The sequence below is a fragment of the Chlorocebus sabaeus genome, chromosome X (assembly GCF_047675955.1).
Source record: "Chlorocebus sabaeus isolate Y175 chromosome X, mChlSab1.0.hap1, whole genome shotgun sequence".
Lineage (NCBI taxonomy): Eukaryota > Metazoa > Chordata > Mammalia > Primates > Cercopithecidae > Chlorocebus > Chlorocebus sabaeus.
Genome location: NC_132933.1, coordinates 27491378 through 27514823, shown reverse-complemented (window position 1 = coordinate 27514823; position 23446 = coordinate 27491378).

Here is a 23446-nt window from a genome sequence, read left to right as displayed (position 1 = left end):
ATAGGAATCTTGGCAGAGCTCTGTCTTGGTGTGGGGGGCCCCCTTGGGCATTGGTACAGTACTCAGAGGAATGCACAGGATTTCCATAGGCACAGATGATAAAGAACTTTGCAAAGTGACTAAATGACAAAATGGTGAGAGTGTGGATATTCAAAACATGAGTTTGGCAGTCTGAGAAGTTACATGATTCACACCTGCTCTGAAGCTTTAGGGCAGTGAATCCTAAAGCAAGCCCCCAATTCCACAGTAATACATTGTACTGAAATGCTGGTGGCTGATTCCAAGTCTGCACAGGCCCCAATTGTCCTCCACAAAAAAAAAAAAAAAAAAAAAAAAAAAAAAAAAAAGTTTGTTAAGCGGGTTTGCAGAAGTCAGGTGGTGAGTTAACTTTCCTTGATCAGAGATCATGAAAACTACTTTGTTGCTGTTTCCTCCTCATTCTCCCTGCTCTTTATACAACCTTATCTCAAGCCCAGAAACTCCGAGTGCACCATGGGTCGTTCACGTCACTCCAGTCCAACTGTTGCATCTTAGTGCCCATCCTCCCCTTCTCTGCCTCAATATTCCTACCCACGTTTAGTGCTGTATCAAGAGGAGGGTGAGGGTGACGGATTGGGAGTAACCTGACAATGAAAAAAAAAAATGTTGAGAATTTCATAATTGGAAGTGACATTACTAGAGAAAAACTGATCACAAATTTCTTTAACCTAACCTGTCTTAAGGCTTTCTTTTCTTTTCTAAATGATCCTGACTTAGAAAACTTGGTATCATATAAGACTTCATGGCATATATTTTTACTGTTGGGGTAATTAAAATAGGCTAAAAATCTTAGGCTATTATCAGACTAGTTGGTCATATATAACATATGTATAACAAATTGACTGAAATATGTATGTGTGTGTATATATATAGTTTATGTATTATATATATGTCTGTATACATGATTTTTTCTCCACATAAACTTTTTCTTAATTTGTGCAAATATATGGAGTACATGAGGAATTTTGTTACATGTATATATGGCTAGTGATCAGGTCAGAGTATTTAGGGTGTCCATCACCAGAGTACAATACATTTCTGTTAAGTATAGTCACCCTTTCCTGCTATCCAACATTGAGTTTATTCCTTCAGTCTTATTGTATGCCTGTACCCTTTAACTCTTTCTCTTCATCCTCCCCTCTCCCCACTACCCTTCCCAGTTTCCGTTAACTTTCCACTCTCTACCTACATATGATCACAAATTTTAGCTCCCATATATATGTGAAAACATGGAATATTTGTCTTTTTTTGCCTAGCTTATTTCACTTAAGATAATGATTTACAGTTTCATCCATGTTGCTGCAAATGACATGATTTCTTTCTTTTATGGCTGAGTAGTATTACGTTGTGCATTAATACCACGTTTGTAAAAGTAAATAATGCTTATAACAGCTATTATTTATTGAAAACCTATTCATGGGCTGGAGGGATGTGCTAAATGCTTTAAATGCTAAATGCTTTATGTACATTTGGCATGGCAATAACTTTATAAGGTAGGTTCTATTTTTATTGCCCTCTTTTAAAATGAGGGAAATTGAGGCTCAGAAAAGGTAGTGACTCCCCCATTGTCACACAGCTAGTAAGTGATAAAGTCAAGGTGTGAATCCCTGTGTGACTCTAATACTTAAGACTATATTATTCAACAAACATTTTTTTTTGTTTCCTTCTCTTAAAAACCATGTAAACTACCTCTGTTGTTGGAATTTTATCTGCATTGTCTTCTGTGCTTCTTAAAGATAACCGGAATTGATAAATAAAGAAATACTGAATGCAAATTATGTACAGCACTGTCTGTATGATATTTAAAGGCAAATATATCATCTCTGGGACCTATTTTTTAGACATTTCTTTTAATTAATACTTATGAGATGCAGTAATATGTACTCACAAGTTTTTTTTGTGTTTGGTAAAAACATCCACATAAATCTCCACTTTTTGTTAATATAAATATGTAATATTTTAATATAATAATATGTCTATAGGGAGTGGTCAGATTACTATCATGTATTGATAAATGAACTAGGTTACATTCATCTGGAATATTATACCTGAAACAGATTTCTTTTATGCTAGGCTTTCAAATTTCTCTAAGTCTTTAAAGCTGTACAAACAACTTCCAGACCAAAGGCAAGATATATTGAAAGATGTACAGTTTTGTATATGAACTTGCAATTTTGAACTTCCTTTGCATCTGGTTACTTCCACGCTCAGGAAAATACAATGTCTGCTAATATATAACATCATAAATAGTGCATTTATTGTTGAAACAGTAGCTGCAATGGCATGTGATAAAAATGTCAGGTATCTGCATAGTTTTCAGAGTGTTGGGATCCTAGTTAGGTACTTCGGTTACCTCTGAGGGCCACTTTCTATGTGAGTATGAATATGTTGTCAGTCCTTACCAAGATATTGCTATGTTTATTACAGGTTTTTGCTTTGTATTAGACTGCCTGTCTCCCTACCCTAGATCCCCCTCCATTGGATGGGGTCTTACATGAATAGCTTCAGGGCACTGTCTCATGCTGTTCTCTAATTACTTAATGTATTTACATTTTGTTTTCCCAATCAGATCGTAAGCTCCTCGGAAGGTTACATGTTTCCTACTTCTTTCGCATCATCACACTGTTCTAGGTAAGCAGTAAATGGTTTATAAAACTTGGGATTGGCTTGTTGATAAGTAAAGAGAACTAAAAGAGAGAAAAGAAATTGAAATATCCAACAAGTAGCAGATATTCTGAAATTAAATTACTTGAAGTGGAGAAACTGAGGGACTGGAATTGAATTGTAGTAATGCCACATAACTTGTTTGAATTTACATAGATACCTATGCTGACCTATTTTGACCTATATATCTGTATATACATAATTTCAAACAAGTTATGTTATACTATTATCTATATCTATTTTCATTTATATTTATATTTATATATGTTTCCTTGAACCTTTGGATGATTTCATCAACTGGGTCTGTCCACCTTTCTAATCTATGAATGAAAAAATGAGATGTCTAGCCAATACTCATAATAGATTACCAATTAAAAATTAAGGCAGAGCATTTGTTATTTCCCTGTGGTATCGTGAATATAAACTTGTGTCTAAATGTGATTTAAATTATGTTAAAAGTGCTAGATTTTATGTCCAAAACTAAAATAGTCTCAGGAAAAATATACTGAAAGTTGAGAAAAAGGTGGGGCAATAGTAAGACGGGTGGATTAGTAACAAGTCTGTTTGAATAAATTCTGAAAGTGGCTTTTATATAATCTACAGAAAAATAGATGTTACAAATAAGGCCTTACAAATTGGAGCATATTTTCAGGTATAGAGGCATTTGTGTTCAGAAAGATGATCATATAGTCATTTCCAATATGTTGTATATAGACATGAAACAAAGATGCCCTTAAAAGTATTTTGTGACATCTTTCTTACATTTGTATGTATAGCCTTTGCATTATCTTTATCAGCAAGTATAAATATAAGACACTAAAAAAGGAAATATAGTTAATTAAGCTTGTTTTAAAATAACATATGATAATGATATGGTTACTTATACCAGACACAAGACAAAATATTCTTGAATTATTAAATTGAATAAGTTTTGCCTTAATCTCTAATTATAACACAGTCATAACATTTTCAAGCTGTGACCTTCTCCAGTCTCTTAAGATAGGCAGCTATGAACCTGATTCGTAGTCAGATTATTCTTCCAAACTTCATCATGCACAAAGTGATATAGATGACTCAGCAGGTTGTTTCTCCCTACGATGGCACAACTAAAGGCATATGCTGTCAGATGGGGTAAGATAGAAAAGACTTATCACATTATTACATTTACTATAAACAGCATTAGAGGAAAGAAGGCAATTTTGACTGCATGACCTCTTCTATGCCCTACTCCTCTCCATATTTTCTAAGAGGAGGGAGTGTGTCAGAGTTCAAGCTTGGGCTTTGTGTTATGAGAGGATAGATTCAATGCTAGTTATATGTTTTGTGGGAGACACTACAGTATAGTGGTTATGTGAATCGGCTCTGGAGCCAGATAACATATTTTGAATTCTGGTTCTAGAGCTTGTTGGCCTTGGAACTGGACCAGTTATAATATTCCCTTTGCAATTATTCCCAGATTTTTAAAATGGGGATAATAGCACTTATTCCATGGGGTTGTTTTGATGGCTAAATGAGTTAATACATGTATAACAATAGGAATAGTGCCTGGCAGATTATAAAGCACCTAATACATTTCTTAAAACTACCTTCCCTGCTTTCCACTACTTTACTTTACAAAGACAGCTTGGTAGCAATGCTAATAGGGTTTTGTGAGTGTCCGCTGTATTGTGAAACACATATAAACACCACTATGAAAACTGGCACACATGGGGATAAATTATTTGTAGTCTGAGCTACTCGTCTATTCATATACAGCTCATCAATGTCTATTTTGTTGCCAACCTAAAGATGAATATTATTGTGGGAAGAATGTATTGTAAGAATAACTTTATGACATGCTAGTAGATCACCAAATGGAAGTTGTAAGATTTATTTTTTGAAGCAGACTTGGGTTCCTTTTGCTAATAATTGTCTATATAAATATGTGCCCAAAACAAAGAACTGATCTTTTCTTAGATTTAGAGCATTTCTTATCAGTTGATAGTTGTGAAATTGGATAGAGGTGACTGAGAAAAGGCCATAGATAATGCTCCAATATTAGCTAGTTACATAAAAGAAGACCCGGAGGAGATTATGTCCATAAAATTGATTGAGAAATCATTCTATTCCATTCTCTGAAATGTTTTAACCAGATATATATGCTGAGTTGTTATTTTCCCAACCTTCAATACCAACTTACTCCTAGCTTTAAATGTATAATATATGCCAAGGCATCTCAGTTTTGTATCTCTATCCCAAACCTGTTTATTCAACTTCCTACTTGACATCTTGGCTACCAAAACAGAACTTCAAATTCAGACCGTATAAGTTCAAGGTCTTGATTTCAGCCCCCATGTACTTGAGCTTATATAGTTCCCTGTTTTAATAAATAGTACCACCATCCATCAAGCTATACAAACTGGAGTCTTAACAACTATCCTTGACATACATTTCTTATCTTCCGGTTCAGTATTCCACCTTCTATCATTTCTCAAATTCATTTGAGTGTCAGTATATCCACAGCTACCATCCTTTCCCAAGCCACCTTCATAAGTGATTTTCCTAAAACTACTCTTTTCCTCCTCCATTCAATTATCCAGGCTGTACCCAGAGTAATGCTCACAAAATACAGATCTGCCTGTGTCACTAAACTGATTTTAAAAAGATAATATTTTCCTGTTGTCTTAGGATAAAGACCAAAATCCTCAATGCAGCCTACAAGGCCCAGTATGATATGTTGACTTATGTTCTACAGCCACATGTCAATATTTCTCATTACTTTTTTGATCCAGCCACACTGGCCCTTTTTCATTTCCTCACTGATGTGAAATAACTTCATGCCTCAAATCCTTTTTGCATGCTGTTCTCTCTGCATGAAATGCTTTCTCCCTGTAGGTCTTTCCACCTTTTGTCCCCACAACCCTCTGCCACCCACAGATATCTTAGCTTGTTAACTCCTTATCCTTCAGATTTTAGGTCAAGTGTCACTTTCTTAGGGAAACACTCCTTGACCACCCAGAATACATCAGCTCTCTGTTCCCCCATTATACATGGGAGGATTCTCATAATGTTATTTAATGGCATTTATCAGAAAGGAAATTTTGTGGTTATTCCTGTGATTCTTTTTTTAATGTCTATATCCACCAGACGTTTGAACAAACACTCCCCGAGGGCAAAGTTGATGTCCATTGTGCCCACTACTTATCTCGTGTCTAGCATGCCACCAGGTTTTGTCTGCAGGTATTAACCACATACTACACTGGTGAGAAAGCAGGATGCCATTTCATTTGGATGAGAATAATGATCAAGTTTCCAAGCTTTCATAATATAGAACCTTACCACATTATAGAACAGTAGCTGATAATGTGGGCTTTAAAAATAAATAAATAAGTATGTATTCTCAGTTCTCACGCAATCTTTGTCTCACTTAACCTACTGAAAAATTAGCTTTTTAATCTATTACAATTTCATACAAGTAAATGCTTAGTAAATGATAGCTATTATTCGTATCTGGATTTTCCAAGCCTCCGGACCTGCTCATAATTAACAACGTAGACTACCGTTCATTCTCATCAGAGAATGTAACCAAAATGCCTCTATCTGGGCATCCCTTTCCCCAGATTGTCCACCATCTCCTTGTTTGCCCAGCAAAGACATCCTCATCCTTCAAGTCTTATCTCGAACTGTCTCCTCTATGATAACTTATTTGACTCTGTCAGATAGGTTTAAGGGCATCTTCTTTTCTACAGTCTGTATATACTTCCCTTATAGCAATTAATATGCTTCATTACAGTCACTGGCTTGTCTTATTTTAAACTAACTGCAAGCCCTTTTGAGGTAGAAATATTTTTAAAAATATATTTGGATCCTCAGACCTAGCACAGTGCCTGACATACACATAGCCCATACACATTGAGTGAATGAACACTCAATGAATGAATAAATGAATTTGGCTTCTATCAAAACCACTGTTAATAAAATATAATATTTAGCATTTTGAAAGTGAATTCACATACTCTCAGTTTTATTATTGAATCACCTGAGGTCACCAGAAGACTTGATTGTAGGATCAGATAATATTAGCACTTGCTGAATCAGTTTCACTCACTTGCACTTTCATTTTATGCTTTAGGCAGTTATCAAAGGTCATTAAAAATACCCAAATAGCTATATGAATATTTCTTCTGCATTTATTGTAAATGTGTTATGAAGGGCACTGATCATCATATTGCTCAATGTCCTTTTTGTACAATGTCACACAGCAAATTAATTTTATAATCTAATTCCAAAAAGCTTTTATCTCTTGTAATTATTATATTTCCTCCTTTCTGACTATGAGCTCTATATAGAATTGCAGGCTATGAAGCCAGAAAGTCCTTGATTTGAACTTTGGCTCCACTTAGAGCTTCAGTTTTGTGAGCCTGGACAAGGTATTTTTTTGCAACCTCAGTAACTTTGTCTGTAAAATGAAGATTATAACTCCTACTCTCCATGGATATAGTGAAGATAGATATAATATCAAAGTGACCACAATGTTCCTGGCACATAATATATGCTGAGTATACAATAAAATAATTTCTATTTTTGACTTGGCTGCTAGGAAGCACAAAGACAAATATAATACTTAATCATAGCAACTATGTCAACTTTTATAATTTTTCTCTTTCTTCATTCTAGTTTTCATTATTTTGAATTTTATTCTTAAAAGCCTCTTCAAGTAGTTGTGGAAATAAGGTATATAAAATTTTTAATAGTTTATTATCTGTGAAATCTCTACAAAAATGATCGCCACTAGAAAGCCTAAAGTTCTAATTATCATATGCAGATGTAAAGTAGTAGGGAATATTGAGATGTAAGGCACAGAGAAAAACATGTAATATTTCTGTAAGTTTATCCCTCTTTTGGTCCCATAATATCATGAATACCACCATTAGAGATCGTTGTAGGGATTCCTCTCCCATCTGGATTTTTGGGGTGTAAATACACAGATATATATTAAAATATTATATTAACTTTTTATCATCAAAATAAATGGGGTCAAAGATAGGAAAGGTTTCCTAGAGGACAAAGACCTGAAAAGGAGAATAAAAGAAGGGAAGAAAATGTTTAAAATATTTTAGAAGGAAAATGGGGAGGAACAGAGAACACTGACTTTGTCTATATCTCAATTTGTTTTAGGAAGATTTTATCATACTATTCTCTGGAATGCAACTTAAAAAAGAAACAACTGCTTTACAGTATGTGCTGTAACTAAAAAGACCAACTATGGAACATGTATTTGAATTGCTCACTGATATGATTACAAACAAAATGAAGAAAGGTGGGCTAGATGCTAAGACAAGTAGGTAGATGACAATTCAGATGATTAATGATTGTATTTTCTCAACAAAGATTTATTAAATGCCTGTGGTGTATTATGTAGGCATTAGAAAAAAGGAAATACAAAGATTAATGGTATTTAAAGTCTTTGCCTTCAATGAATTGTCATTCTCTAATGACAAAAAGATAAAATGGAAAGACCTAGAGAGTAGGCCAGACTTATTCACCACACACTTATTAAATAAGTTCTATATATTAGGACCTTTGCTAGCACCTGTGGGCATATTACATGATTATATATTTTCTAAGTACATACCACATTATATATTATGCACGTATAGTAGCATATATTTATGTTTATTATATATGTACATTTCATATATTTTTTATAACCTCCATTTGTTGATAACTTGTGCTGCACTACAGTTTTACATATAATATCTCTACTCTAAACAAATAAACTTCCATAATAGAGGGCATTCTTTTAACTTTACAGATTAAAACATTGAGGTTTAATTAACTGAAATGTCTAATGAGTGGCAGGGCTCATATTCAAACCCAGGCCAGTGCCCTTTCCCCCATGACACTGTATCCACTACAATATTTTTTCTCGGACCTTTGCCAATACTTAGATAGGTGATGAACAGGACATGAGAATGGGATCAAATAAGCGAATATGCTATAGTCTCAATGCCTGACCACTGAATGATTTGAATAGCTCCCCTAAATCTGAATGAGTGAATGGAAACTTCAGCAAAGACATAATTTCCATCCTTGTCCTGCCAGCATCTTGCTAGATGTGGTAGGCAGCCTCTACAATGGTCTCCAATGATCCCTGCCTTCTGGGGTTAATGTCCTTCTTTAAGTAATCTCCTTCCCTTTTGTGTAGGTTAGACTAGTGACTTTATTCTAATTAATATGATATGAAAAAAGTGATGGGCTATCACTTCTATGAGTAGGTTACAAAAGACTGTGACATCCATCATGCTTTCTCTCTCTTGTTTTCTCACTGGCTTACTCTGAGATAAACTACCTTCCATGTTATAAGTTGCCTTATGTAGAGACTCAGATGGTAAAGAAATGATGTCAGCCAATAGTCAGCAAGGACCCCAGGCCTGCCTGTGGTCACATCAGTGAGCTTAGAAGCCCCAGCTAACATCTCGGTTGCAACCTGATGAAAGACCTTGAGCCTCATTTTCCCATATAAGCTGTGTCCTAATTTTCTCATCAACAAAACTGTGAGATAATAAATGTTTGTTTTTGTCAGCCACTATGTTTTAGGGTAATTTGTTCCACAACAATAAATAACTTATACACCAGAAAAAAATATTTCCCAGATTTGTACAGAGTTGATTGTACCAAAATGATGACTAGAGTGATGATGCAACACAGAGCAACAGCTACATGGATTGAGCTCTTGAGACGTAAAACATTTAGGGAGCATTTAATCAAGCACCAGACCTGTAATATATTATCTTAGTCATTTAAATTAACTCCAAAGTAATACTACATTCCAGCCCATTTGGTTGATGAAGAAACTGATGCATGACAATTTACAAGTTTTCGCAGCCAGTGAAGTAGCAAAGTTTTGATTTGAACTCTATGGTGTAACTCTAGAGTAAACATTCTAAAACAGCCATGTCTCTACTGTGCTATACAGTCTCAATTTATTGTCTATAGGTTTGATAAGGGGTTTTCTCTCTCCTAGTCTTTTAAAAATTAGGTTATTAAAATAATTTTTATCACGTTTATAGATAAAATTAAAGTGAGAATTATAATGAATATGAAACAACAAAAATATCAATAGATTAGGGCAATGTTCAAAATTTAGCATGGTTACATTTAATGCAAATATGTGTTGTATCTGCATATTTAAAACATTTAAGAATAAAGTAGAAGTGACATGCCTTTACACTTCGAAACCCATGTAGTCTAGTACTATGTGCTTGAATGGCTAGTATATATGAGATATTCAATGAATATATGTTGAGGAAATGAATAAATCTCACATAGGATATTCAAAAATCAGATGGATCATTTGAGTTATATAAACTTTAAAGCTCTTTTTTACTCTGAAAGTCTGCGATTAAGAGTGTAACTGAAAAATGCAGGTATGTTACATATAATTGTAAATCATGCATTTAAGAATGTGAAGGCCACACTTGTAGCATTAAAAAAAAGGCATATCTTATCTGACAATTACTATAGTACAAAACAGATGATGACTATTAATCAACACAGTATGCAGAATCAAAAATCATCAAAGTATGTTTTAATAAAGCATAAATTATTAGCTCAATTTTGGTAGTTTTGCAAATGGGCAGGCTATATAAAATAAGGAAACATTTTGTTCTGTTAAATAAAATGATAGAAGAAGGTATAGATGAAAAGTTTTCTTATTTTTACTGGGTAGATGTTCTAGAAACAGCAAGAAAAAAATCAAAATGAGATTTAAGTTATTTAACTCTCATCAGCAAATATTGATGAACTCTATCAATAGATACTCATTCAGAGTCTATTAAGTGTGTAATGATATGCTAATTCTGTAGAGCATGTGAAAGAGTAACAAATAATGGCCCATGCTCTCAAAGAGCTTCTAATTTCATCAGGATGATATGATGAAGTATGTTAACATTAAAAATAATTTTTAAAATTTATGATTATAATATTAAGTGCCAATATGAACAGATACAAAGGAGACATAAACTGTCTTATATGTGTAGGAGAGTTGAGAAGGTGATTACTTACTGCAGCCTGTGGCATGGAGAGAAGAATTCATGGAGGATATGTGACCTTTTTGAACTTTGAAGTTTATTTGGATAATATGGGAAGCACAGTGGAGGAAAATATTCTAATTGAAGCAGAGTAATTGTGTTGTGGAAAAGTAGAAAATTGACTTGAATCTCAATAAATGTAAATGATAGTACTAATGATTTACTAACATTTAAAATTTTTCAACCTATTGAGTTGGTAAGTATTAATAACTAAAGCCTTATTCTGTGGTTGTAAAAAGATTTCCTAGGCAACTAGACTGACAGCTCTGACAGATTATACTGGTATTTCAAAACCTTAACACCCTGCCTCTTTTTTGAACTGTGTATAAAGTTCTAGTTCACACAGTGAATTGGAAAAGAACTATTAAGTGTTTAAAATTTGGTTCTGCCTCTTCTCTTTGTACAAATTGGCATGTACAAGAATAGAAAAAATGAACAAGGTAATAGTTGGAAACATATCATTTGTAACAAGAGACAAATCAAATTTTTTAATTTAAAATACTCTAAACTTTGAAACTGCAAAATCTTATGCACTTAAGTGAGCTATTTTTGCTCTCTGGCATAAAATTTCCCTCTTCTGTTACTCCTGAGCTTCAGAGACAGGTCAAAATAAATTTACAGTGATAAAATTAAGGGCTTAAACATGCTGTTCTTGTATATGTTCATAAAGACTTTTCTTCTACCTACTTTATTTGCTGTGGAGTTTCTAATACTCTTGACTTGGTTGGTAGCAAAGCCATTCTATCACATAAGGTACAAAAATGTCATTTTGAAAGCCTAATAACTTTTTAAAGTATTACATCACAGACCATAGAGAATGAAATAATTTGTGGTTGTTAATGTGACTGAACATATGGAGTTAACCTATGCAAACGGAAACAACCCTCCTTTCTTCTTTAACTTTCCAGTCAAATAAAAACATTTTGCAAATTTTAGATGAAATAATGTTCTGAAATTTAAATCATATGCTTTCATTGGCATGGGAAAGACTACTGACCTTCTTTAAGTACATAAAGAAGGGTGTCTCATGTTATTTGAAGATATTTTGGGTTTGTTTTTTAATGTGAGCCCTATGTGAACAGGGAACCTTGCTTGAGTGTGTTTTGAAAGTGGAGAGGGGTGCCAGATTCTAATTCTCCATTGGAGAGCTGGCAAGTTGCCCAACTCAATATTCATCCACTGAGCAGAAAAATATTGATGCTCACAGAAGAAAAGAAACATGCATTTTAAGGTGTAAATAAAATGTGTCACTTTGTAAGCATTTAAGGAGTAAGAGGAATTCGATATTTCAACTTACATTGACACATTGACACCAGCCATGGTAAAAAAAAGAAGATAGAATGTCCTAAGGTTTACTTACTGTGTTTTGAATGTTATTACTGGAAGTATATAAAGACAAGTATTATTTAATTTTGCAAACAAAAGTGTCTACCAACAAAACAGTCAAGTAAGGTTAAATATTTTATATTTACATTATATATACATATTATGTGTATATTACATTGCATATGTGTGTGTCGATATATACGAGAGAGAGAGAGAAGACTTTTGTCTTTTTAGCTTTGTATTTTTTTATTATGGATTAATTTCATTCCCTCTGAAGTACTGACTCAGTGATTTGCGAAACTCAGAAAATAAAGGTAGGCAATTTCACAGAGTATTTTGTTTGCTTGACCAGATACACAGAGATGATTGGAACAAGTTAAAACTGTTGCATACATGTACTATCGTAAGTCTCAATTATATTCCCTGCAATGTGTAAGTTAGCCCAAGATGCCACATTGAAGTTCAACTATCCACAAACCCTTTAGACCTTGGTAATTAACAGTTTTGACAACACTGGGCCATTAAGCAAAACTGGGGCAGATGGTGACTCTCAGTATACATTCAATATGCAGCATGAATGAGTGAAAATATTGTAGTCTGTGGGAGCATCTTTTACAGTCATAGTGAGCTTTACTTGTCCATGAAGTATTGTTTTTTCTTTTCATTTAATATTTTTAATTGACATGTAATAAATGCACATATTGATGGGGTAGAAAGTGATATTTTAATGTGTATACAATGTATATGATCAATTTAGGGTAATTAACATATCCATCATCTCAAACATTTATCAATTCTCTGTGTTGAGGACATTTCAAATCCTCTCTTCTAGAGAGATTTAAAAACATACAATAAATATTTTTAACTATAGTCAGTGCTATAGATCACTTATTTCTATTATCTAAATTGTAATTTAGTATTTGTTAATCAACTTCTCAATATCTCCCCTTTCCATTCCCCTTTCCATCTTTTAACAACCAGTACTCTACTCTCTACATCTATAAGCACCTTTTTTTTTTTTTTTTTTTTTTTTTTTTTTTTTTGCTACTACCTATAAGTGTCTTTCTGTCCCTGGCTTATTTCATTCAACATAATGTCATCCAGGCTTATCAATGTTTGCCCCAAATATCATTGTATTTGTATATCTTCTTTTGAGAAATGTCTCTTCAGATCATTTGCTCATTTTAAACCAGATTATTATTATTATTATTTTGCTGCTGAGTTCCTTCTATATTCTGGATATTAAACCTTTGTCAGATGTATGGTTTGTAGATATTTTCTTCCATTCTATGGCTTTTCTTCTCACTCTGTTGATTTGAGAGCATTGAAAAATGATTCCATTAACAAATATTTTTAATTTGATATGGAACTTTAAAAATGATACAGTGATTAGAGACATTCATAAAGTAAGTCCCTTCTCCTGTCTCATGAATCATTGAGCTAATTCAGCAGACATACACCTTTTTTTATGTGTGCCCACCATTCTATTTGATGCTCAATAAATACTTCTTGAATAATGAATGAATGGATATTCTATTAGCTTCTTAAAGGAAGGAACCATGTCTCAAACATCTTTTGATCCTCAGAGACCAGAAGAGTATTTGATACAACGTAGACCATCAGCAAATGTTTAATCCATATGTATTCCAAAATAGAGAATAAATATAAGAATATAACTTAAGCTTATCCTCCCTTATAAGCAAACCTCACACTCTGCGAAATACCTACTATCTTGAGCTCTCAAATATCTGAGAAACTTCAATTAGAGTTTAGCTATATGGTTAACATAACATTTCTATGTGAAATACAAAAATAGTGGCAATCAAAGGAAGCTTATAATACCCAAATAACTTATTTATGTATTTATTTATTTACTTATTTATTTTTACATAGCTAAGGAAAAAGCAAAGTCTTGGAGGGCAGGCAGACAATGGTTTAAATCCTGGCTACATCCAGCAAGCCACAAACTGTGCAATCTGAGGTAAATTATTAAACTTCTGAATCTCTTTCCTTACATATAAAATGTGGCTAATAATATCCATTTGAGATAATTAAATAAAAGATATAAAATTTCATTGTGTTATAAATAATTGGATAGAAGGCAGATAAAACAGTTTCTCAAATATTTTTTTCTGAGTACTTTGCTTGATACTATCCATAATGTTGTGAGTATTGCTAAGATGTGCTTAACTAAAATTCAAGTATCTGAAAAATGGATTTTGCTTTTCTGTAAGAAAGGCTATACCATTGTCTAGAGACGAATTATAAGTTCTGGGATGGCACTATGTTTTAGTATTAAGATTATTGTGTTTGGAGGCAAAAGATCCATGTTAGAATCCTGGTTCTTCTACATTCTAGCTCTGTGACTTTGGATAAGTAACTTCATCTCTCTGAGTTTTACATTCCACACCTTTAAAATAAGGATAATAATACCTGCCTTACCTGCTTGTAAGGTTGTTCTGAGAAACAAATGAAATAATGGATGTGAAAATACGTTGTAAAGTGCAAGCATCATGAGTCTGCTAAGTATTATTATTGCTTTCTCTATGTTAGATTTGTCTTTGTAGTTATGTTAATTGATTTGTCAGTACTATTAGTGGTTAAGAGAATTTATTGAGAATAATGACAAAAATTGCTTAGGAAACACATCATCAACAATGATAAATTTTTATTTCAGTCTCTACTACAGAAATGATACATGCCCTTAAAATTATATGTATTTTTTATTTCCAAAGTCTCAAGATAGGAACAAAAACAACTTCAATTAGTGCAGGTTAATATGCATACTGCAAGGTGGTAACACATGGTGAGATACTGGATTAAGAGAAACACTGTAATTGCAAATGTATCAGAGTGTTTCTCATTGACAATAAGGATTTTTCATGATCTCATCTGTTTCTTTGGCTAAGAAAGGCACCAAGTCAGATTTTCCCCTGCCATTAAACTACTGTGTTAACATTTTATTAAATGGAATTGTAGTAGTTCCAAAATGTCAATATAAATAGCTTACTCTCAGGGAGTAGACTTTCTACTTGGAGAATCTGGCTTGTTCATTCACAATAAGAATACTTCAAGAATTAACCATTGAAATTTTGCATGAAGCATTTATGCACATGTATAACCATTGAGAAATGTCATAGATAATGTCTTCAAACTTCAGTGATTTGTAAAAAAATCAAAGTATTTGTTCAAAATAGTTGTCGAACCAAAGAACCTTAATTTTGCTTATTGTTTGGCATTAATTGCTAGCAGAAAGCCTCAGTTCCTACTAATATTTGAAACGATGTTTTATGGCCAAGTAACATTATTTTTATGATGACAGTTACGTAAATGGTGGTGGTGGGGAGAAATGGAGTTTTCAAAGGGATGGAACATGGTTAGTAATAGAGACATTTAATCAGGAAACTCTTACAACAAATAATTGAAAAATAAATCTTTATCTGTTGTAATAAGACTCTATATGTAGATGTGGGATTTGTGTGGGTGACAGAAAGATTGAAATCACTGGAAGCTTTCAGCCATGAAGGAGTTGTACTTTGTAAACATTCAAATCAAGATCTTTCATCCACGGCAGAATGGCTTGTTACTTTGCACAAAGAACAATAAACTAGCTCATAAGCAAAGTGAGTAATTTTTTAAAAACACACTACTGCATGTATAACAATCATCACAACATATCTGTCAAGCACAACATGTATAAATACAAAGGGGATTTTATATTAAATCTTAAAGCCAGAAAAGCGGGAGAAAACTATGAGGGTGATTCAGTGATCTTTGCCTTGTACTTGAGAAGTCAAATGGGTCCAAGAAGTAGGTAATAAGAAAGACTGAAAAAATTACCTTGTACAAATTACTGTCCTTGTGGTGAATATGCAAAATGAAAAATATTATTGAAAGATAGCTTCATTTATTTACTGAGAGGAACAAAAAATTAGGGAACTAGAATTTTTGAAAATCATTTTTCATCTTAATGGAGAGGCCTTGCTGATAATCAATATGTGACAGGCATACATTTTATTTTCTGTGACTCTAAATGACTCACAGCTAATGGTACAAACAAAAATATATTTCATAAAACATGAGAATTTTCTTACCATAATTTTGAATGCAGCTATATCTTTAGTTTTCCAATAAAAGGAAGGTGATGTTATTTTGCCTTTGCTAGGATGTTGCTTTAGCTAAGTCAAAATGATGATGACAATAATAATAATATAATGGAGACCCAATGAAGGGTTTTTTAATGGAATGAAAGGTCAGGATTTACAAAAACAGACTTGTGCTTTTAAAGACTCAAATAATTTTTATGTAAATTATATCAAAGACAGTTGCCAAAAGTTTTTCATATTTGAGGAATTCAATTACGCTTGAAAGAAACTAAACCTTTAATAGGTCAGTATATTTAATGTTTAGTAGGTATGAAAGAAAATTTACTAGATAAATTTATTCAAACCTGGCCTCAAATTAAAATTTATCAAACTGTCATTAAATTATTCCTGAGAAATCACGCTCCCAATGAACAATTTTAGTATAATTTTAGTATACCTCACTTTCTTGAATTATCTTTTTAATGAAAGTTAACGTGAATGTGCTCTCTCTCCCCCATCAAGCATGCTGACATACGCACATTTACTCATACATATAGGTGCAATAAACACAGTCAGGGACGCACACAGACACAACACACACACATGCTCCCCACACACATCTGGTGTTAAGAAAACCAATTACTATGAGGATAATACTTACAGTCTACATAATCCTTTTTCTATCCCAGTTCAAAAAGTTTCATATGCAAATTCAATAATCAGTGGCAGAATAACTTAGGAGGGTTATTACAAAATGATACAAAAGAAAATTAAATAATCATAAATGGTAAACAGAAAATTAGATGTCAGTAGACTGCTTTTAAATAGATGACTGGCTTCTGATATGAAAATGCACATTTAAATGCTTAAAAATAAAACACTCTGAGCAAAAAGGACATAGTAAAAGTTCAAGTAATAAGAACACTTGGGGAAAGAGGTAGTAATGAAGGTTTTGATTTTGTTTGTTGTTGTTTTTTGGTTTTTTTGGTTGTTTCCTTTATTTTGTCTTGATTAGAATAAACTTCTTGTTTCAATCTCAGATGTTGAAGACCTTTCTAAATTCAATTGTCTATGTTCTTGTCTTGGTAAGGTATTATGGGCATAAAGTCATAAAATAATCATGTCATAAATGTAAATTTTAGCCTGATTATATAATTATTGCATTATATAGAGAAGTATATTTTTACGTCTTAGTTCTCATAGCACAATAGTGTGGAGAAAATATAGTTTTATACATTAGTTTTAAATTACTTTTACGTATTAGCTTTATATAAAACAATCGATTTTTATATTAGTTCTCATAGAGTAGTGTGGATAGAGAAAATATACTTCACAGAACTCCGGCTGGCACTTGAAAGCAGGTTTCTAAAACAAATTTCGATAGTGTCTGGTTTCCTTTCCAATTCATTCTAAAAGAGAAAAAAAGAAAATGCAAAGGAATTGACAAATTCTCATCCCTAAAGAACATAATCTAACCTTATGAGCTTTGAACATTTATTATCACTAGGAGAAAAACAAATAAAGAGAAAATAGTTTTTCATAAGAGCTTACAGAAATTTTTACCATAATGCAAGAACACTGAGGATGTTATTATGTTAAAATTGTTATGTCAAGCAAACCCAGAAACTTATGACTTGTGAAATGTGACAACCTGCTCACTGGGTATTTTGCATAAAAGTTTTACTCATAGGCGATATACTATAAATCTCTCTTTTAAAAGTCATATCCTCTGGATTTTGTAAATTACTTACTTGTACCTCCAAGCACAGCAAATATAAGAAAATCCTTATATTTTAAATTGCAAGGGAAATTTGTATTTTCTATTTCTATTCAATATTCAATGTTCTATTCAATACTCAATTTTCTGTTACCAAAATGGTAATAGTTCTGTTTAGTTAACTTTTGTTTGCATAACTATAAATTATATCAATGTGCATAAAATGTTGTTTTGATTTATGAACCACATTAAAAATCTAAAAATTTCAAGTCATTAGCAGTGAATGTAATGACTTGGGAAGTATTGAGGTGTCTCATGTCATATGTAGCTATTTAATATCTAAAATCCATGCAGTAAAAGCATAAAATCCACTGAGTAAGAAATTTCTATCTGAGCCAAACTTTTAAGAATAAAGATGTCCTTAAAGTTTGTTTTATCAATTGAACAAAGCTCATCATCCATTTGACATGTAGGGTAGTACTGATACGTGTTTCCAAGAGTAAAATAAGTACATCATTTTGCTTTCAGATTTAACCTGTTGTATTGTTTGAATAATAGGGTTTTTGGAACATAAGACTGGGTTCTGATACAATGTCACACATCCTTTTCTATATCCTTATACAATAAACATAGATGTTTTTGGACAATTTTGCTTAAAGTAGTAATTTTTTTTTTTACATTTCAAATTATTAGGTAGATTTCAAATTCTTAATCTAGTATCCCTTAGCTAGTATTTCATATTACTTAATTTGTAAGAATGTACTGTTTTCCATTAATGATGACAATTGAGAAATAATATAATTTTGATACTGTGCATGTGGCATTTCTAAAACATTATAGACCTTTGTTGGATGCATAGTTTGTGAATATTTTCTTTCATTCTTCAAGTTGTTTGTTTACCCTGTTTATAGCTTATTTTGCTGTGCAGAAGCTCTTTAGTGTGCAACGAGGTCTCACTTGTCAATTTTTATTTTTGTTGCAATTGCTTTTGGGGACTTAGCCAAAATTTCTTTGCCAAGGCCGATGTTAACAAAGGTATATCCTAAGCTTTCTTCTACAACTTTTTACAGTTTAAAATCATATATTTAAATCTTTAACGCGTTTTGAGTTAATTTTTGTATATGGTGAAAAGTAAGGGTCCAGTTTCATTGCTTTCATTATTGCTTGTTTTTGTCGACTTCGTTGAAGATCAGATGGTTGTAGTTATGCGGCTTTATTTCTGAATGTTCTATTCTGTTCCACTGGTCTATGTGTTTGTTTTGCACCAGCACCGTGCTGCTTTGGTCACTATCACCTTATAATATAGCTTGAAGTTGGGTAATGTGATGTCTCTGGCTTTTTTTCTTTTAGTTTAAGATTGCATTGGTTGTTCAGGCTCTTTTGGGGTTACATATGAGTTTTAGAATAGTTTTTTCGAGTCCTGTGAAGAATTACTTTGGCAGTTTGATAGGAATAAAATTGAATCTGTAAATTTATTTGTGCAGTATGGCTATTTTAATGATATTGATTTTTCTGATCCATGAGCACGGAATGTTTTTGCATTTATTTGTGTCATATCTGATTTCTTTCCGCCGTGTTTTGTAACTCTCATTGTAGAGATCTCTCACCTCCTTTGTTAGCTGTATTCCTAGATATTTCATTTTTTGTGGCTATTGTAAATGGGATTATGTAATATCCAAAATCAGTAAGGAACTTAAACGAATCAACAAGCAAAAACCAAAGAACAACAATAAAAAATGGAAATGGGCAAAGGACATGAACAGACACTTCCCAAAAGAGGACAACAAACATATGAAAAGAAGATCACCATCCTAATCATCAGAGTAATGCAAATCAAAACCACAATGAGATACCATCTCACACAAGTCACAAGGGCTATTATTAAAAAGTAAAAAAATAAAATAAAAAACAGATGTTGACACATTGCAGAGAAAAGGGAATGCTTATATAATGTTGGAGGCAATGTAAATTAGTTTAGCCACCGTGGAAAATAATTTGGAGATTTCTCAATGAACTTAAAACACAGCTACTATTTGACCCAGCCAGCAATCCTATTAGTAGTCATACTCCCAAAAGAAAAGAGATAATTATACCAAAAAGACACATGTATGTTCATCACAGCACTATACACAATCGCAAAGATGTGCAATCAATCTAGGTGCCCAACAACAGTAGATTGGATAAAATGTGGTACATATACACGATGGAATACAAAAAGTAATGAAATCATTTCCTTTGCAGCAACATGGATGGAACTGGAGGTCATAATCCTAAACAAATAAATGTAGAAACAGAAAATCAAATACTGCATGTTCTCACTTAAAAGTGGGAGCTGAACATTGAGCACATGCCAACTTAAACATGGGAATAGACACAGCAGACTACTAGTGAAGGGAGTTAGGGAAGGGGATGTGGGTTGAAAAAATATGGTTTGGATGTCCCATCCAAATATCATGTCTAAATGTAATCCCCAGTGTTGGAGGTGGGGCCTGGTGGGAGATGATTGGATCATGGAGGAGGATTTCTCATGAATGGTTTAGCATCATTCATTTAGCAACAGCACCCCTATGGTACTGTATTCATGATAGTGAGTGAGTTCTCATGAGATCTGGTCCTTTAAAAGAGTATAGCACCTCCCTCCACTCTCTCCTGCTCCTGCTCTGGCCACGTGACATGCCTGCTCCTCCTTTGCCTTCTACCATAATTGTAAGTTTTTTTTAATGCCTCCCCAGAAGCTGAGCAGATGCCATCATGCTTCCTGTGCAGCCTGCCTACAGAACTATGAGACAATTAAACCCCTTTCCTTTATAAATTACTCACTCTCAGGTATTTATTTATAGCAATGTCAGAATGGACTAATACATATGCTCACTAGATCGGAGAAATATACCCATGTAACAAACCTGCAAATGTACCCCTGTATCTAAAGTGAAAGTGAAAATTAAGAAAAAAAAACAAAAAAGTTTTGATTAAATTGGGGATGTGGTAGTCATTTTAACATATTCTAAAAAAAAATTGTATAGTGGAATCATTTGCAGGATTATCCACACCATAGTCTATGCACATAAATTAATATTTGACTACCTAAAGACACATAATAATAGCACATTTATAGAGTGCTTACTATGTGCTGAGCATTGATCTAAGCACTTTGCATTATTAACTATCACTTTATTGATGAGGAATCTAAAGCAAAAACAGATTATATCACTTGCCTAAAGTCACTTGGCAAGTAAGTGGTGAAAAGCAGATATTTCAACTTTAGAACCAGCACTGTTAACCAGTATACTGTACTGCTCTAATGGCTATCCACGAGAATTGAGGGAAGGAATATTAAAATGCTTCAGTTTTCAAGTATTCCAGCTGATATAAAGGATATTGGATCTTATCAAGGCTCTACAAATAACAAATGGCTTACCCTTGAACAACTTATATCAACCCTTTGAGCTTCAGTTTCATCATCTAGAAAATGGGGATATGAATATGGTAGTAAGTAAATTTTCTTCACTTTTACAATTTTATGTTTCTATGACTTTCCAAGAGTGTAAAGAATTGGGAATAAATGCATCATCTACTTACAGTGTAGAGAAAAGAAAAAAAGATCATTGATTCTTAAATTCGTTTTGATTTATGCCTTGCAAATGGATGTCCAACAAGGTTATAAACACTAGTTTTGAATGTTATGTTTTTCACTTAGAAAACATTCTTTCCTACATCTTTATTTGGGTCACTCATACTGATGCTTTAAGACTTCTATCAACTTTTAACTCATTCAGGAAACCTTCGTTTTTCTTCAGGAAGTATTCTTGTTTTATTGCCATATCACACACCAAGAGAGATAACCTTCATTTTAATTATATCTGTGCCTTTGTACTGTTCTTTCTGCTGTTCCATAAAACTCCACATCTTTGGGTTTTTTATTCGTTTGTTTATTTGTTTGTGTTTTCCTGGCTGTCTTCCACTCATTTTTTGATAGCTTAGGCATTATCTTTTCAAGTATCTTTTCATTGGCTTAACCTCCCTGCCAAGGTGGGTCGAATCTCCCTCTTTAAGTTTCCAATACCATGTTGCATAGATCTCTTTCAGAATGCTCAACAGATTGTATTCAAATTATATATATGCTTGGCTTCCTCAATCGTTGTATGATTCAAGATGACAAAAGCCCAAACCTAGGAGCATTGCCCAGAATGAAATAAGTAATGAATATAAATTTGATAAACTTAACTTAAATGGTGATCCATGGAAGACATAGACTCAGCATAGTAGTTTACTTCATCCTAAAGAGAGGACAATGACATTGTATTTTTTTTCACCTTATAGAAAATTATGAGAATTAGTAAGACAAAATACTAGTTTGAAGTCTTAAGACTAGATGATATACAAAGAAGCAACACATAAACCAGCTACCATTATACCCCATAAACATCTGAGCAGTGATAACATTTCTGATAATAGTAAATTATATCATATGAAGATGGATTTATTTTATGATAGAACAACTAAAAAGGTTACAGTGAACTTACAAGGTGAATCTTTTTTAAGTTAACTTTTCAAAATAGAATAAAATAAATGTTTATTTAAATAAAAATCAACATGGAATGCTGTTTGTTAAACTTTTCCCATTGGTACCCTCAGCAGCTGTGATCTGGGGCATAAATGAGAGTTAAATATACCAAAGAAGATGCTGATAAATTAATGATGAACATGGGCATAGCTCATTAACAACCTCTTAAGTGGAAACTAGCATAAGAAAGAAAATTTAGACTTGAAAACATTTTATTAAAATCCTTAATTCCTATAAATATACAGTAAATCATTTTTAAACAGGACAATAGAACAGTTCCTTGGCCCCTGTGAAGCATAATTTTTCTTTCCCTTGCTCCCTCACTTCCTCCTTTCCATCATTTAAGAAGCACAGGCACTTTGATAGACCCTAAAGGGAGGGTTGAGATATAGAAATGAATAATATATAGTCTTTAAATCTTCTTGCACATGATGGGACTTATAGAGAAATCCAAAAGTATAGTTTACTCTAAAACTAAGAGGTTCAACAAAATTAATAACCTTACCATTACTATAGACAAAGCTGTACTTGTTTATACATTGAAAATTCAGAATTAATAAGGTATTTTTATTCTTTCATAAGTCAGTCCCAGTTGGTATGAATATAAGCATTTCATATCAGTTCATTTGGGAGTGATCTTTTGTTACAAATAATTATGTATTCAAGTTTTTATTTTAATAAAAACATCCTTATTATTCGAGACTACAAAGTAAAAGCATAAATACTTTTATGCTTTCCTTTCAAATGTATGTGTTTCATTGTGTTTAGATTTACAGACTGATATTGTACCTATAAATGACATCTCTGATTATATCATTCCTCTGATATAGGCAGTTTTACTCAGTGAGACACAACACTGGAAAGAACTGTCAGACTATTTCAAAAAGGATGGATTAGCAACAAGAGAGTTAAAGGACATTGTGACGGATTGGACAGAAAGCTGTTAAGTATGACCCCATGGTATAAGCAAATGTGGACA